Source organism: Macaca nemestrina, chromosome 11, assembly GCF_043159975.1.
Source record: "Macaca nemestrina isolate mMacNem1 chromosome 11, mMacNem.hap1, whole genome shotgun sequence".
Classification (NCBI taxonomy): domain Eukaryota; kingdom Metazoa; phylum Chordata; class Mammalia; order Primates; family Cercopithecidae; genus Macaca; species Macaca nemestrina.
Window position 1 is genome coordinate 108,126,122 of NC_092135.1, and position 12,917 is coordinate 108,139,038.

At 34.6% G+C, this 12,917-nt stretch overlaps 1 protein-coding gene across 6 annotated transcripts in view; it reads right to left on the minus strand.

Annotated features, from left to right (window-relative positions):
* The window catches only part of LOC105481132 (KAT8 regulatory NSL complex subunit 1 like), a 139,366-nt gene that overhangs the window by 125,064 nt on the left and 1,385 nt on the right, over positions 1–12,917 (minus strand). The window contains exon 1 of one of the 6 annotated variants that reach the window (XM_011740454.3): positions 659–2,384. The exons of the other annotated variants lie outside the window; for them this stretch is intronic. The gene's annotated coding sequence lies outside the window, so the exon portion shown is untranslated. Of the gene's footprint in view, positions 1–658; positions 2,385–12,917 lie in introns of those variants that run through there. 6 annotated transcript variants of the gene reach the window in all.

The window sequence follows — 12,917 nt, forward strand, 5'->3', positions numbered from 1 at the left end:
TGACATAGGGAGACCTCTTCTCTACAAATACTAAAAAATGTCCTAGGTGTGGTGACATGTGCCAGTGGTACCAGCTACTTGAGAGGCTAAGGCAGGAAGATCACTTGAGCCTGGACGTTGAAGCTGCAGTGAGCTGTGATTATACCACTGCCCTTCAGCCTGAGCAACAGAGCAAGACACTGTCTCAGAAAAAAAAAAAAAAGATACACATGGCTGGGCACAGTGGCTCATGCCTATAATCCCGGCACTTTGGGAGGCCAAAGAGGTGGATCATTTGAGCCCAGGACTTCAAGACCAACCTAGGCAATATGGTGAAATCCAGGCTCTACAAAAAAAAAAAAATAATGCCACTGCACTCCAGCTTGAGTGACAGAGCAAGACCCTGTCCAAAAAAAAAAAAAAAAAAAGCAGATTAGTATTTAAGAAATACAATTCGTAGCAAAAAGAGAAAGGGAAAAAATGCAAAGATTAAAAGTGGCTAAGGCCCATTTATGGTAGAGAACTAGAAAAAACATATACACAAAATCTCTGGTGAGATTTCTAGGCCTTACTGGTAGGATAAGTAGCTTCCAAAATGACCTTAATAATCCCCACCCTCTTAGTATTCATGCCCTTGTTTAATCCTCTCCTAGAATAAGGACTGGATTTAGTGACTCACTTTTAATGAAAATGTAGCAGAGGTGATGAGATGACTTCTGAGATTAGGTTACAAAGAGACTGTGGCTTCCATCTGGCCACCCTCTCTTATTCAGGAAAGCCAGCTGCCATGTTATGAAGTGGAAAGACCAACGTGGTAAAGAAACAATGTCTTCAACGAACATATAGCAAACAATCTGAAGCCTGCTAACAGCAATGTGAGTGATCTGAGAAACAGATCCTTCCCAGTAATGCCTTGAGATGACTGTTGCTCTAGCCAATACCTTGATTAACAACAGCCTTATGGAGACCTTGAGCCAGAGGCACCCAGCTAAGCTTACATGCCTAGATTCTCAACCCACAGAAATGATGAAATAGTATGTAATTTAAGCCACTAAATTTGGGGGTAACATATTACACAGTAATAAATAATGAATACACTTGGATATGAAGACTTTTAAGCTCTGGTCTATGAAAGACCTGGATATATCATAGCTCTTATTCTGCGATTTCCAAACCTAGCCTAAATAAGTCTCTCTACTTTGCAACCAAAAGAAACTAATGAAAATAGCTATGTCTCCTATAAATAAAAAAGATTAAATTATGTTCAGTATAGCTTTAGCATAAAATACAAGTAGATTTCTTCCAATTATTTAAATTATCTAGATATATAATCATTTTATATAACAATGTTTCCCAACTGAATATTCCAAACTACCACTTCTGATGACCTTCATATTATATAAACAACTACACTTACCACTAACACTTCTAAGCTCTTCAAAGGCTTAGATTTTTGAACAGTTTTATTAACTACTGTATCCTCAACATGCAAATCTATCTGACACACAGAAGATGCCCAACAAATACCTGGTGAGAAAATGAGTGGTTGCCAGTATATTTAAAATCCAAAGTTGTCCTTACTATAGCCTACAAAATTGGTATTATCAGGTTCCTGACTACTTTGCCTTCTACAACTCTTTCCATGAATTACTACACTCCAGAAACACTGGCCTCTATACTATATTTGAAACACACCAAGCAAGTCTCTGACACAGGGACTTTGTGTTTGCTATTCTCTCAGCCTGAAAAATTTTTTTACAAATAAGATGGCTGGCTCCCTCACTTCATTTGTTTCTCTTCTAAGGTCACCTCATTAGAGTCCTTCACTGACCAATATATTTAAAATAGCTTCAGCCTCTTGGTTCATGATTCTCCATTCCCTTACACTGCTTTATTGCTCTTCATAGCTACCTGACATTATATTACATTCTAGGAAAGAATGTAGTTTAAGTGCAAGAACTCAATGTTCTAATCTCCAGCACTAGAATAATGTCTGGCACACAGTAATTATCATGTATTTCTTGACTAAATTCATAAATGAATTGATCATGATATTTAAAGGCATTTCAATGGATTCTGGTACTCACAAGTAGTAACAACACCTATTTCAATTACTATTTTTTAAATGTACAAAACAAAAATATATAGAAAGGATACTATGTTCAAGTATGGCTTATTTCATGAATACAAGACTGGTTCAACATTAAAGAAAACAATAGGCTGGGCACGGTGGCTCACGCCTGTAATCCCAGCACTTTGGAAGGCCGAGGCAGGCGGATCACAAGGTCAGGAGATCGAGACCATCCTGGCTAACACAGTGAAACCCCATCTCTACTAAAAGTACAAAAAATTAGCCAGGTGTGGTGGCAGGCACCAGTAGTCCCAGCTACTCAGGAGGCTGAGGCAGGAGAATGGCGTGAACCCGGGAGGCAGAGCTTGCAGTGAGCGGAGATCTCACCACTGCACTCCAGCCTGGGCGACAGAGCAAGACTCTGTCTCAAAAAAAAAATAAAAAAAAGAAAACAAAACAAAACAAAACAATAACTAAAACTCATCATATCAAAAGACTAAAGAGAAACCATATGATATGATGTCAATAAATGGAGAAAAAGCATTTGACAAAATTCAATATTCATTCATGAGAAAAACTCAGCAAATTAGCAAGGAGAGGGAATTTCTTTAATCTGATAAAAAGCATCTACACAAATGCCTATAGCTCATCTCATAATTAATGGTGAAAGACTGAATGTTTCTGCCGTTAAGACTGGGAATGAGGCAAGGTAGACATTTCTCACCACTCATATTCAATGTTGTAGTGGAAGACCTAGTTAGTACCGTAGGGCAAGAAAAAAAAGAAATAAAAAGCATACAGATTATAAAGTAAGTAAAATCATCTCTATTCACAGATGACATGATTTTCTACATAGAAAATCCCAAGGAATCAAACTCCTCGACTAATGAATTTAATAAGGCAGCAAACGCAAGGTCGACATACAAAACTCATTTATATTTCTATATGCTAGAAATGAAAAACTAGAAATAGAAATTTTTAAACAGTCATAATTCTAACACCTGCAAAAATGCTTTGGTATAAATCTAAATAAAAGATGATGCACATGATCTTTATACTGAAAAATACAAAACACCCATAAAAATATCAAGACCTAAATAGTGCATTACACTATGTTCACAGATAAAACTATTCAATATTGTTATGATGCGAATTCTCCTCAAACTGATTTACAAGTTTAGGCACAAAATCTTGGCAAGACATTTTGCTGATATCTACAAGCTAATTCAAAGATTTATATGAAAGTTAAAGGAACCAGAATAGCCAAAACAAATTGGAAAAGAACAAAGTTGAGGGATTCACACTACTTCCCAATTTATAGTAGCCAAGACAGTGTGGCATTAGCAAAAGGATAAACACACAAATGGAAAGAACAGAGCTCAGGAACAGACCCACGCACATATGGCCTTTTTTTTTTTTTTTTTTTTTTTTTTCTTTTTTTCTTTTGAGACTGTCGCCCAGGCTGGAGTGCAATGGAGTGATCTCGGCTTGCTGCAACCTCTGCCTCACAGGTTCAAGTGATTCTCCCGCCTTAGCCTCCCGAGTAGCTGGGATTACAGGTAGCCGCCATCATGCCCGGCTAATTTTTGTATTTTTGTAGAGATGGGGTTGCACTATATTGGCCAGGCTGGTCTTAAACTCCTGACCTCAGGTGATCTGCCCACCTCAGCCTCCCAAAGTGCTGGGATTACAGGCATGAGCCACTGCGCCTGGCCTGATTATTTTGACAAAGATACCAAGGCAATTAAATGTAGAAAGCCTTGTTTCTTAAATCGTATCACTCTAGACTAACTGGACATCCATAGGCAAAAAAAAAAGGGAACCTGAATACATATTTCTACCTTATATAAAAATGGTCAGACCTATTGGCCAGGCGCGGTGGCTCACGCCTGTAAACCCAGCACTCTGGGAGGCCGAGCAGCCGGATCACGAGGTCAGGAGATCAAGACCATCCTGGTTAACACAGTGAAACCCCGCCTCTACTAAAAAAATACAAAAAATTAGCCGGGCGTAGTGGCGGGCGCCTGTAGTCCCAGCTACAGGAGGCTGAGGTGGGAGAATGGCGTGAACCCGGGAGGCGGAGCTTGCAGTGAGCGGAGATCTTGGTACTGGACTCCAGCATGGTCGACAGAGCCAGACTCCGTACAACTTCTAGGAAAAAAAATTAGAAAAAATGTTTGTGACACTGCTTTAGGCAAAGATTTTTTTAGATATGATACCAAAAGCATTATTCACAAAACGCTGCTAAATTGGACTTCCTAAAAATTAAATACTAAACTTTTAAAAATAATTATTTAAAATAGTACTGCTGGGAACCTCTGACATATATATTCAGAAGACAATGTGTTCAAGAGTTAGTAGAAATCAGATGTGCATATTACTGAAAGTCACTGAGTTTATCACTCAGATTAATGCTGAATGGTGGTTTTGACCATGATATAGTTTTAAATTTTATTTTTTTTAGGTATTATTTCATTTATACAGATAGACAATTTGTTAAAGGCAAAATGAGTAAGGAGGAATACTGATTTGAAAAGCATAAAAATTCTTTTAAAAAATTTGTTTTAATTTTTGTGGGTACAAAGAAGGTGTATATATTTATGGGGTAGACGATGAGTGTGCATGGTGGCTCACGCCTGTGATCCTAGTATGGTGGGAGGCCAAGGCGGGAGGATCACTTGAGCCCAGGAGTTTGAGACCAGCCTGCGTAATATGGTGAGACCCTGTCTCTATTTTTAAAAACATATATACACATATATTTTTATCTAAGACTAATTGGATATATCCAATAGATATGAAGAATTGGTGTTCATATCCAAGTGTATTCATTATTTATTACTGTGTAATATATTACCCCCAAATTCAGTGCCTCAGGTATATATATTTACATATATAAAAAAATAAAAATTTAAAAATTAAATTCAAGACAGAGTCAACAACGTTTGACAAACACTTAACAGGAATTAAGGGAAAGGAAGGAATCAAGGATGACTCCTAGGTTTTTGGCTTGAGCACTGGGTGGTCAGGTCAGTGGTGCTATTTTCTGAAAGGGGGCGGACTCAGGGAGAAAGAAAGTTGAAGAAGAAAAACATAAAAATTTCTGTTTTGGATATGTTACTTTTTAAGTGTCTATTAAACATTCAAGTGGAAACAGCTATAAAAACAAGTCTGGAGTTCAAGCAAGAATTCATAATTAGAGAGATTATTTTGCAGAGTCACTGGCATATAAATAGTATTTACCCTAGGGAGTGGGTATAAACAAAGAAGAGAAAGGAGCCCAGGGCAAAATGTGGGGGTTTACTAACATTTACTTGAGCAAAGGAAGAGGAGCTATAAAAGAGGAAGAGCCCTAAAAGAAAACTGAAAAGATCATCAGTGAGATAGGAAGAAATCCAGAAGTGTATGAAATCAATATACCAACGTGTTTAGAAGTGTATAACATGGTTGGTTCTGTCAAATGCTAAAGAGGTCAAGCAAGGTGAAGACGGCAAGGCCAATATTACTTTTTAAGGAATGTATTGAGAAGTCTTGCTTTTAAAAAGTTACATATTAACTAAATATCCAACTCCAGCAGCCTCTAGCCATTCTATCCTATCTAAGTGGAGGAAAAACTAAGAAGCAGGAGTGAAGTTCACAGCCCAGGGCACAAGCTCACTGAAAGACAGACTTTACCACTGGCATACAGAACATCTTTTCTACCCTTACATCTTATTAAAAGCCTATTTACTAGAGTTCTTTTTACTCAGCACATCATGTTCAGCTTTCAAGAGAAAACTACAAGGCATACTAAAAGGCAAACAACATAGTTTGAAGAAAAAGCAAGCATCAGAACCAGATTAGATATGGCAGGGATGTTGGAATTACCAGACCAAGAATTTAAGACAACTATGATTAATATGCTAAGGCCTCTAATGGAAAAAAAGGCCAACATGCAACAAATGACAGGTAATGTAAGAAGAGAGATGGAAATTCTAAAACAGAATAAAAATGAAATGCTAGAAATCAAAAACACTGCAACAGAAATAATGCCTTTGATGGACTTAGTAGTAGACTGAACGTGGTGGAAGAAAGAAGCACTAAGCTTGAAGAGATGAAACCTCCAAAACTAAAAAGGGAAGAGAACAAAGATGGCAGGGGGTTTGGAGAAGAAGAGAATATCCAACCAAGAACTGTGGGACAATTACAAATGGTGTAACATATGCATAATGGGAATACCAGAAGAAGAGAAAAAGAAAAGAAAAAAATACTTGAAACAATAATGACTAAGAATTTCTCCAAATTAATGTCAGACACCAAACCACATATCCAGAAAGCTCAGAGAACACCAAACTATCACTTAATAAATGAAGCACTATATAAAATTGTATTACCTGAAATTTATATACAAAAGTGTTCTTACAACAAATAGTCCATTAAAAAATTTTTACTAGAAATTACTTCATCACATATTTTCCCCAAATAGATCAAAAGCTACATGAAGGCAGGTGTTATGTGTTCACTCGTCATGGTATTCTAGAATAGTTTATGGCACATAGCAGGCTCATAATAAATATTTCTTGAATAAATACTACCCAAAATGGTAAAATTATTTTAAAGTTTCAGGGAAGAAGGTTCATGAGATATTTTATTGTGAAGGAGTCTCAAGGCAAAAAAATTAGGAAACATTAGTATAGAATGTAACTGTCCAACAGATATATGACGTGGTTACACATGTAATTTTAAACTTTCTACTACTAGACATATTTTTAAAAGAAACATGAAAAATTAAATTTAATTTCATCCTATATATAAAATATCATATATCAACATGTAATCAATATATAAACATCTTGATATTTTCTATTCCTCTGTATTTGTGCCAAGCCTTATAACCAGGGATCAATTATCGACTGTTGTATTTCAGTCCCCCAATTTTTTGGCCAAATATATTGCTTAATATTTTCAGGCACCTATAGTATTCTAGGCTATACGGAAAGTTTATGGAAAATAAATCCTCAAATAGCTTTCTAAAAATCACCTTGATCTTCCTATAAATACTCAGTTTCTAATTATTTAGGTTTCCAATTACACACATAACTGGGCAGGAGTATTTGGATCCTTGCTAAATCTAAGAAATGTCTTTATGACTACCAAAATACTTCATTATATTACTCTAGGCACCACCATCATCTTTGATGATTATTTCTTTCATATACACCCAGGATACTTAGGCACAATAGGTCCCTTTTCTAAAAGAATTTAGTCTAATGATGCAGAACTTCAAAGAACCTAGAAGGAAGAAAACTGGAAAGAAGAATTAAACTTTTTGTCACAACACACAGAAACTAAAATATCAAGTTTACGGAATTTAAGAAGCAAAACTTAAGTTATGAAAATATATCAGTACTCTTTCAAAGAGAGCAACTAGATACATAATCTCGATTCTGTCAATAGGCAACAGTTCTAGATAATCCAAAAACCAATTATGTTTCTTGGGTATAAATTTTACTTTTATTTATTTATTTATTTGAGACGGAGTCTCGCCACCTAGGCTGGAGTGCAATGGCACAATCTCAGCTCACTGCAACCTCCACCTCCTGGGTTCAAGTGATTCTCCTGCCCCAGCCTCCCAAGTAGCTGCGATTACAGATGCGTGCCACCATGCCCAGCTCATTTTTTTGTATCTTTAGTAGAGACGGGGTTTCACCATGTTGGCCAGGTTGGTCTCAAACTCCTGACCTCGTGATCCACCCGCCTTGGCTTCCCAAAGTGCTGGGATACTTTTATGTTTTTAGAACAGAATTTTCAACTTACATTCCAATTTCACTTAAAAAAAAAAAAAAAGAAAACTTCCTTAGCACATCAGCAGCCCAGAAGTGTTATGGACGGCAAAACAAAACAAATAAACAAAAACCAGTCTGTTATAAAACTGTTACAGATAGTCTATCAAGTAAATAATCCTCTAGTAAGCAATTCCAATCTCAGTGTACCTCTGTTTTTTTTTTTTTTAGTGTCTTATTAAAAAACACCAGAGAGAATTTCAGTAAGACAAGACAAAGCTTATGTCTTTAAATAATAAATATTTTTAAAAACTAGAATCAATTTTTTTGGTTTTTGGTTAAATTTGTTATAAATAAAATTAATCTGATAAAAAACAAGGGGGGATTGTAAAGTTAAATCTATACCATCAATTCTAATTTTTAGACTACAATTTAATCAAAAGAACAATCACTGTTAATTAAGGCATTAGTCGCTATTGGTTGCTCTGAAATTATTATAAATAAAATTAAATTAATCTGATAAAAACAATGGATAGACTATAAAGTTAAATCTATACCAAAAATTCTAATTTTGGGTCTACAGTTTAATCCAAAAAACGTTCATTGTGAATCAAGGAAAGCATGAGTTACTATTAATTGTTCTGAAATTGTATTACAGTAGTCTCCCCTTATCAGCAGTTTCACTTCCATAGCTCCAGTAACCTGTGGTCAACTGCAATCCAAAAACAGGTGAATACAGTATAGTAAGATATTTTGAGAGTGAGCAAGAGCAGCACATTCACACAACTTTTATGTATAGTTACAATTGTTCTACTACTGTTGTTGCTAATCTTTTACTATGCCTAACTTATAAATTAAACTGGATCATATGTATGTATGGTTAGAAAAAAATAAAGTATATATAGGGTTAAGTACTATCTGAGATTTCAGGTACCACTGGGGATCTGGAAACATATACCCCAAAAATAAAGATGGACTACTGTACTACAAATAAAAGATCTTGCCCTGTTGTCTCCAGACTTTCCATTAGAGCTTAATCTATATTTTTAAAGATTTATCAACCATACATATTTATAAATTTTGTATTAATTAAATGCAATCTGATCCCTTGGACATCATGAAATACATTAAAGCCATTATCCTCAAAAGGAGCATGTACACAGTGAGATAATTACCAAGTCAATAGTTACTGAGTTGGTGTAGACAGTTAATAATCAGAGCTTTACAAATTAATACATAGGTCACATATTTCAAATACTTTTTGACAAACTTCCTAAAGAAAAATTAAAAATTCGCTAATCTCAACGCTCAGAGTTGAAACTGATAATCTATATAAGAACCACTCTTCCTCCTGAGAATGTACATTAAAGATTAAAGGCCAAATCTGAATTCCTATCCCCTAAAATATTGCTCCAGATTCTGATTTATATTCTAGAATGCATACATATATTCCATATATGCCATGGAAAGTACCCTATCCAAATCTGCCCCTGAACATTAAATTTATTCTTTTAACTGGAATCTGGATAATCCCAGCTCTCTTAAATGCACAGCAAAGAAACAAACAAGGAAAAAATATCAGAAAGACAGTAGATTTACACTTAATGCTACAATAAAGTGAAAAGACTGCCAACAGTATTTTGAGAGGGGGGAGAACCCTGAAGTAGGGTCAAATAATAAATTATTTCCACACTTGTGACCTAAATGTTTCATATAGCTAACCTAGGCTAATCACAGAAAGAAAGAAAGAGCAGAAAAAAGACAAATTCTTTTAGCAAAATATGAGAAGTTTTTAAACATTATCACTAGACTATAAGGGGACTAGAGGAGTGCAGTCGTGCCACTGCATTCCAGCCTGGGTGACAGAGAGACACTATCTCTACAAAAATTTAAAAATAAATAAAAAATACATGAGGATTCAAAGTTTCTGAATTGTAGCAGGGAAAAGTCCAATTAAACAAACAAAAAAAGAATGACCTCACACTGGTACAATTTCATTCCTCAAAAATACAGGAATTAATGGAAGGTAGGAATACAAAATACAGTGTTGTTTTCAAGATTTCTTCATGCCACTTTATAGGAATTCTCAATTTACTGCAGAAAACATTGCAGTAATTGGCATGATTAGGATTCAGTCAGCTCAGTACTTTATATTCAATGATGTTTTATAAGCAAGAACTTCTTCCACTTCGAAAACTATGCCTAAAAAGGAATTCTCTTTGAAGACCAAAGGAATTTAATTAAAGATAAAGCCACTTGGGTGGCTACATAACACATCAAACAGATCATACTTCAAGCAGAATTATTACTTTTCACTTGTAAGTGCATGACTCATAGGAATATAAATGAAGTCATTTTTTTCTGTATCAATTTGGATCCAAAAATCTACATGTAGAAGTACACTATCACATTTACTCGGTCTATATACTTTGGCTTCAATTCAACTTCACATGAATAAACACTGATTAATGACCTACTGCCAAATAAAAAATTGTTTAAATAAAAATAACACACTTGAGAATTGTCTTGGACTGGAAACAAAGCCTCAATATTATATAAACAAAAGTTCACAAATATTTTTAAAATATTAACAAAGTCTCAATATTACTGAATTTTCACGTCCATATAGAAATGTTTCTAGGAACCTAAAAATAACATTAAGTATTTAAAATTTCCATTATGAATAGTCTTTGGATTTTTATTATAGACTATCTACTGGCACATTTAATAGTACCATTTTTATTAAATTTGCTGGGTGTTTATTTATCCCACATGATTAGGGAATAAGGAGTACAATTCAGTGAAAAGTCCCTATAAAACAACATTTAAAAGAAAAAGAAAGGTAGAAATCTCCTGGAAATTATGTATCTTCCTTGCCTTTCTAAATGGAACATACTAAAAGTAATGTAAGATTGTATTTATGATTCAGGGTCATCATGATGTAAATTATTCCATTGAAGTACTATAATGCAGTATCAGCTTTAAGGATAGAGATACAAGAGATATGCTTTAAAATTAGTAAATTAGTTGCTAATTGCCCAATAACTGTCACTCCTGTTGCAAGCAGCCCCAATCTTTTGTTTGTATCTTGATGAACCCAATCAGTAAACAACCCTAAGCACAATTCTATACCTGAAGAAAGCAGCTCTCTGCCTCCTCCAACTACCATCTAATACTACATAGACAAAATAAGGGTATGGAGAGATTATTCGAATGCATGAAAAACATCATGAAAACAAGGATTATGTAGTATTTATAAGATTTATGTGGTAGATTAAAGGGCATAATGGATGCTATCGGCAATAATAGGTGAGCTACCAAGAACAATCTCAATAATAAAGGAACTTTAGACAGTAGGCATCGTTTTTTGCCAAATACAGTAAAAGCTACAAGTGAAACTACATTGATCAGTGAAACTTTATGTTCATTCCATAGCAGACAGATGAATGAGTAAAGGAAATGAAATAATCTAAGGTATCATGATAAATGGCATCAAAATTGGATGAATCTCTCTGATAATGCAGCAGCTGGGCTATGAGAAGTTAATTGACCTTTTAGTAGACAACTGTGATCAGATCACTGAGGCCTCACCTGAATGAAAAAGTAGTAAAAGTTATGAATCCAACAATAATAGTATACTACTAACAATGTACTAGTAAACTGAGTAAAACAAAAAGCAAAAGACAATTTCCTGATCTTCCACAGACAAAAAAGATAAATATTAACCAACTGGCAAGTATTTATTGAGCACCCACTAAGTGATCTGCAGCATGTCAAACATGAAATATATTTCTTTCTCTCAAGCACTTTACAATAAGTTAAAAAATAAAATAGATACATCACAGATTAGAGTGAAAAATTTTAAATGCAAATTAAAGCAAGGTTTTTAGTTTTAAAGCCTAAGACTAGGTGATAAAGACATAATGGGAGGCACACGCAAACCACTAGATCAGTGTAAATCAATACAACATTCTGTAAAGTAATTTGGTGATGACACAAGAGCCTTAAAAAACACACATACAAACAAACAACAAAAACAGACTTTTGGGCCCAGTAATTCGTCTTCTACAAATCTAAGGGGGGGAAATTTCAAAGATTTATGTAAAAGGATATTGTCTGTAGTGAAATATACACTAGCAAAACCTGAAACATCTCACATATGTGCCAATAGAAAAAATTTAAAATACGATAGTTACCTGGTGAAATGTTAGGCAGCTATTAAAAATATTTTTTCAAAGAATATTTAATGATATGGGAACGTCTGAGTTAAATGCAAATACCATATGATCTCAGTTTTAGGAAAAATACATATATATGCATACAGAAATACTTAAAGTACAAAATATTTTTATTTTTCTTATTTGCACTCATCTATTTTCCAAGTTACTTTATAATAAATAATATTTAACAAAATAATCAATTGCTATTTGCAAATGCACATCACGAAACGAAATTAAAATGTAAATGTTAAAAGTCAATGTGAGAGAATTGGCCTGGATTAAGAAGTTTCACATAAAAAATTACTCCAGACAGGAGTAATAATCTATGTAGGGAGAGAATAATCTATGCGGGAGAGAATAATCTATGTAGATTAAAACCATGAGGAAATGGTTGCAGACGCAGACACTGATCTGAATAAGTAGGTGGAAACTGAGGGAGAACCAAAGATAATAGTTACAACAGATTTTAAAGATAATCAAATATATTCTATTTCATGACTAATTCATTGTTTAATTTCCCCAACATGCGGGCTTTTAAAAAAAAAATGGAGTTCTGTTATAAAAATAACACTACTTAGCAATTGGTAGAGATTAGGAATCACTTTTCCTAACCCAAGGGATTTCTTCTTTCTTACAATCTCTTAAGACAGAAACCATACTATGAAACTTTACAAAAAGGAAACAAATTTGACATCAGAGAGGTGACTAACCCAAAGAAATGGCTACTTATTAAGAACGGGAAAGGCAGAGACCACTCACTACTAAGCCTCTTTCTCAATACTGAATTATTTTTAGAGACACTTTTTCCTAGTCAGAAATTGGCAGTTTTGTCTGCAGTGCTCACAAACATTTCACTTGGGTTTTGTCGCTAACAAACCTGCCTCATCC